This window comes from Lepeophtheirus salmonis, chromosome 5 (assembly GCF_016086655.4).
Source record: "Lepeophtheirus salmonis chromosome 5, UVic_Lsal_1.4, whole genome shotgun sequence".
Lineage (NCBI taxonomy): Eukaryota > Metazoa > Arthropoda > Copepoda > Siphonostomatoida > Caligidae > Lepeophtheirus > Lepeophtheirus salmonis.
Window position 1 is genome coordinate 6,824,374 of NC_052135.2, and position 6,270 is coordinate 6,830,643.

Consider the following 6,270-nt stretch of genomic DNA (forward strand, 5'->3'; position numbering starts at 1 on the left):
TTAAACAATTAAAATCATATAACTATTAATAATAATAAATTATAAATACAGAATATTGAAATAATAGATTGATCCAGATAATTTTTCTTGTTCTAACATCGGAATTCAGTTAAATATGTCATAACTTTAGGTTGCAATACACAAGCGAGACGTGGAGTTTAATCAAAAGATAATCACCCCTCTTCTTCATGTGGAAGTTGCTATATACAATTGTGCACAGGATAGATATATCTCTACCGATGAGATCTAACTAATTATTAATAATAAAGTAAATGTCAAAATCATAAAATTAGACAATAAATATATTAATAAAAAAATGTTAGAAATAAATTAATCGTAAAGATTTAGAGCAAAAGCTAATATGTAGTAATGTCCGGCGATATTACTCCCTATTAAGAGCACAAAAAAGATTTTCCCCGTTATTTAGGTATGCTTATATAACAACATACTATTATCATGAAGGATATACACAATTGTTAATTATAATGCAACACCCAATGTAACTACCCTCGTTGTTGTGACCATTTAAACAGTTGTTTTTGCCTTTTATGAGTTTTCTGAACACCATTTCTTGGAGCCCATCAACCATAGCTAAGCCTTTAGTGATAAAAAGTAATATTTATTGACTATGTAATATTGGAAAACCTAATTATCATACCCAAGTCTTAAAGCGAAGTAAGTAGTCTCAGACAAACTAGTTGCAAACCATCCAAAGCTACTACCCCCGTTGTTGTGACCATTTAAGCAGTTGTTTTTGCCCTTTACTGAGTTGTGTATCATAATTCTTGATATGTTTAGCTAAAATAGAATCATATTTTATGGTTAGATTTAAAAAAAATTGAATACTTACTGTGAGATAGTACAAAATTCAGAGTTCCATTTCGATATTCGTAAATACTTTTTACTGATAACTTGATCGTCATTTGGTGTGGATGACTCAAAACATTTTTATATGTATTTCTATAAATGACATCAGTAACAACATCCTCCATTAATTTAATGATGGTTCCTCGGGAAGGGATATGTTTACCCTTGTATTTCTCCATAAATTTTTTGAACATAGATGATTAGCAATGGATAAGGTTATATTACATGCAATAAGCATCGTTGTGAGATCAAGTTAAAGTCTGACTTGATGTATTCATCGTTAAATTGATTTTATAGATGAATATCCATACTCTTGTTATGAGATGAGGATAATGAGTGGCGTGTAATTCTAGACAGTGGACTAAAGGCACATTTATATCGACAAATCCGACAAACCATCTGTTTCTCATCCGGTAAGTATTTTCCAAATTCCTAGGCCCCCATTTTCAGAAATCCAGACAGAAGGCGACGTTATTTTTTGCATTTTATTTATTCTATCGACTATCCCCTATTAATATTGAATAATAAAGGCGGGAATGATAACGTTCATGATTGATAGAAGAAGATGGATATTATTTAATCAATGATGCCATAAGTATTTCTTCTCTTCTGCTCGCACGCTTTTCTATTCTTACCAAAATTATCACCCTTAATTATTATACACAAAATACATACGGAACATTTATACATAGGTCACCAAACCTATATGCATATATATAACATCCCCTTTTCCCCCCAGGAGAATGATTACAAAATATAAATCTAAGTTATATGAAATGAAATCCGCTTGTTCCCTTCTGTTGAATCCAAACGGATGAATCTCCTATTACGATGCCAAAGACGACCATTTTTCATACGTATGAGATATCGCCTTTGATATTCCTGTGTTTCAATTGTACCTAGATCGGTCCATCTTTTGGTTATATGATCTTGTAGCCGAACCGATTCTCCGATCTTCAATACGGATAACTTCTTCCCATCTCCTTTTTTTAAAATTGGGTTTGGAACCTTACAAAGTTCTTGGCTTCTCTTTTGATGGAATTCAGGTAGCATAGGTATAATAGATCTAGTACTACGACCGAAGACGATTTTAGTTGGACTCAATCCATCTTCTATTCTCGGAGTATTTCTCATTTCTAAAATTCCAAGATTGATTTTTGACTGATCTATCTTATTTCCATTCATAGTTTTCTTTACTAAATATTTTAACTTCTTCACACAAGCTTCAGCCAATCCATTGGATTGTGGGTTATGTGGAGAAGAACATCGCCATTCAACTCCCCAAAGGATAAAAATTCTTGAAATTCCCTGGACGAGAAGTTTGTTCCCCCATCTGATTCTAAAACTTTAGGTATACCATAATCAATGAAGAATCTCTCCATTACTTTCTTAATCACTCTTGATGTGCATCCACTATCCTCAAAATAATGTAAAGCAGGATATCCAGAAAGTCTATCTACATAAACCAAGAAATTCTTTCCTGTTACAGAAAATATATCCACAGCTACTGCTTGAAATGGTCTCGTCATTTTAGGTCCTTTAATTTGAGTATTCATTAATAAACTAGATAATAACTTCTGGCATTCCTCACACTTTCTCACCATATCTTCGATGTCCATATCTACTCCCGGCCAATAAATTATCTCTTTGGCACGCTGCTTAGTCTTCACTATGCCTTGATGAGATACATGCAGGTTTTCCAATATTTCTTTCCGAGCTACTCTTGGTATAACAACTTTTTTATTATTGACGATAATCAAACCTTCATAAATCGATAGACTATCTCTCAAATTCCAGTAGAGTTTTAATTCTTCAGGGAGATTTTTGATATTATTTCCAAAACCGTCTTTAATAAAATTTATCAATTTTAAATAATTAACATCTTCCTGTGCTTGGTCTCTCAATTTTCTTAATCTTTGATCCTTGATCTGATCCGTTTGAATTTTTTTACCACATACAGCTCTTATTAATATTCTTCTTGCAACCTCATTCGTATGCACATCCTCCAATATGTCGTCCTTCCTCGGATTCCAGTATGGATTTCTTGACAAATTATCAGCTGCTAACATTTTTCTTCCTGGTTTCCAAGCAACAGTGAAGTTATAACGCATTTGCGTCCTTTCTTTGATTTCTTTTTGTCTTGGATTCTCAATTTCGTCCAAAGTTTTCTTGTTGAGGATATTTACAATTGCTTGATGATCTGTTTCAATATGAAAATGAGGTAATCCTTGAAGATAAACATTTAATTTTTTTGGTTACCCAATATATGGCATTCCATAATTCTGTTCTGCTGTACTCAACCATCTAGAATTTGCTTCAATAAGATTCCCTTTTCCTTCATTTTCTTCTTGTCTTAAGATATACCCAAGACCTTTTTTCTTAGAAGCATCAGTCTCTAAAACAGTTTTTTATTCTGCATGAAGTGACTCTTTTGAGGTAATTTAACCAAATACTTCTTGACATCTTCAAATATGTCATCTTGTTCGTTAGTCCATATGTACTCATTCTTGTTGGATAATAAAGGTCTCAATGTGACAGATAAGTTGGCTATTTCCTTTGAAAATCCGCTCATTTGATTGACCATTCCCATGAACGATCTCAACTCAGTTCTGTTTTGAGGAGCTGGTATTTTTGAAAGAGCTTCTGTTTTTCTAGGATCGATATTAATTCCATGTTTCCGACAATATAACCAATATACTCAACCTTTGGCTTAGCAAATTGAAATTTTTCTTTATTGAGTGATATTCCAAACTTCCTACTTCGATCAAGAAATTCCTTGACACTTTTAACATGATGCTCAAATGTCTCATCATATTTTAAAATATCATCAACCAACTTCTTTGTATTTGGCAATTCCCCATAAGCTTGGTCCATCATAAGATTGAATACGTAACTTGTTACATTCAATCCCATTGGCCATCTTTTAAACTTGAATCTTCCCCACGGAGTTATGAACGTTGTTAAGTCTTGGCTCTCATGGTGTAAAGGGATCCGCCAATATTCTTTAATTGCATCAAACGTGGAAAAGTACTTATATCCAGGTTTAATGTTTGAAATTATCTCCTTAGGATTAGTCATAGGATGTATATAGGTCTTTTCACAAACTTATTTAATTTTGTTAGATCCACTGTTAGTCTAACCTTACCATTTTTCTTTCCCACCACAACCATAGGGTGACACCATTCCGTAGGTTTATTTCCTAGCGGCTCAATTATTCCTTTTTTTCAACAATTCTTCCAATTCCTTCTTCGTAGCTTCTCTATAAGCAAAGGGAATCGCCCTTGCTGTGTACATTTTCCAAGTTTCTGCTCCTTCCATTAAAGATATTTTTATCGGTGCGCATTTCATCTTTCTTAATGGTTGATTTCCATCAATTAATACATCAGGATACTCCTTCACATGCTTGTCTCTCATGGTTTTAATTTCTTCATCGGAAATATATTTCATTTCCTTGATTCCACGAGCACTAGGTTCTTTGGCTCTTTTCCATTTACCTCGCTCAATTTGACTTGGATAATCTTCCGGTAAAATCCTTAATTTTTTACACAATACCCACGACATTAGAAATTTAACATTTTCCTTTACTATTATAATCTCTTCTTTAATTTCCTCATTTCCAAAACCTACATTTAAAATTATGGATCCTAGTTGATTAAAAGTAACTCCAGTAGCTCCATTTAAACGAGAATCTGAAGGTCTATTTAAATGTCTAAGTGGTATTCCAATTTCTTGTAAAAAAATTTCATCTGCAATAGATACCTCACTACCAGAATCCGGAATTACATAACTATAATTGCATAAGTATGTTCCATCCAGAGATTTTAATCGAACTTGTATTGCTGGTGAGGGACTATATGTGGTCACGTTTCTTACCGTGGCTCTCCTGTTTCTTGCAATTCCATTTTTACTGGCCTTTGAATCTTTAAAATGACCAATTCTTTTACAATTCCTACATTCCTGTTTCCAAGCAGGACATTTATTTATAATATGGTCTCTTGAACAGAATATACAATCCATTATTTTTCTTTCAGGAGGATTTTTCCTAAAACTATTTTTGTTTCGACTAAGGCTTTGATCTCTGAATTTTCCTCTTGTTATCTTGTTGACTTTTGCAGAATTTAACTTTTCGTCATCCCTCTTCGACATTTCCTCAGCTCTACATCTATCAATAACTTTTTGAAGTGTACATTCTTTTTCTTCTATGGCCATAAGTTTTTTCCTCGTTTCTTCATCCCGAAGTCCCACAATTAATTTAACTTTGATATTTTCTTCGAAACAGTCTTTATTTTCGCATCTTTCATTTATTTCGGCACGATTTGCAGTTCGAGTTACTTCTACATAGAAATCCTCGAATGATTGACCTTCTTTTTGATATAAGGAATGGAATTTAACCTTATCAAGAATGATGTTATATAATGTTCATAATTTCTTCATCCATGCGATCTCTTTCTTCCATGAACATCAAGATATCCTCTTCTTGCTCCTTTGTTTCAGACTTCAACTTCATTAATTTTAAAATATCCTCTAAGATGTGTAATCTTCCACGGGCCCTTTGATTAGAAATTTCTACTAATTCCATTCTGTTTGAACGCTTCAGTTCATTAATGCTCCTTGTGACATGACCTTTGTATGCCTTAACTTTTGATTTTATAAAGTCAAACTTCTTACTTTTAAGTTCTTCCATTATGTTTATTAAGATTGGTTCTGGTTTACCGACTGCGCCATATCATATACGTGGATATGAGATATATGAGGATATGGAGTTTATATATATACTTTATTCTACACACGGAGAGTATAGAATGACTCTCAGTTTAATATATTATTATACACAAAATACACACGTAACATTTATACATAGGTCACCAAACCTATAGCTATGAATATATATAACAGCCACTAACTCGAGAATGGAAGCTCACAAGAAGTAAACAGTGTTGTGTGGACGTTTATTGGACTCTCTCTCCAAGACTACCCACACTTCATGGTCCAAGGGCTCAGATACTGCGAGCTAAGAGGCCACATTTCCTTTGCCCAAAACATTCAGGAAGTCTAAAGTGCGTTTTTTTGCTCTCAGAACGATCATTAGTCCTCCTTACACGTGTTTCCAACCTATCAAACTCTTTGAAAGACTTGGAAACATCGTACACAATTGATTTGGGCATCTTCGTAAGCTCAATTAAATCTTTGGACGTGCGCCCGGTACGGAGGCACACAATAATATTTGGAGGACATCTCTGGGATTTAGGATTTTAAATTTATACAGTTTTGTCAACTAAATCGAATAATCACACTTTCATAAACAAAGATCTCAGGGTATTGAGGTCTAAACCGGATTTATAATCCCCATCTTGTATACACATATTGAGAAGAATACCTATATCAATATAACCAATGTGTCTT

At 33.5% G+C, this 6,270-nt stretch overlaps 1 long non-coding RNA gene across 1 annotated transcript; it reads right to left on the reverse strand.

Moving 5' to 3' along the window:
- Positions 1-418: 418 nt before the first annotated feature.
- On the reverse strand, positions 419-1,298 carry LOC139905541 (uncharacterized). Its single transcript, XR_011780406.1, has 3 exons — positions 851-1,298; positions 659-798; positions 419-597 (listed from the first exon to the last, which is right to left on the reverse strand). It is a non-coding gene; the product is annotated as an uncharacterized lncRNA (long non-coding RNA).
- Positions 1,299-6,270: the final 4,972 nt, after the last annotated feature.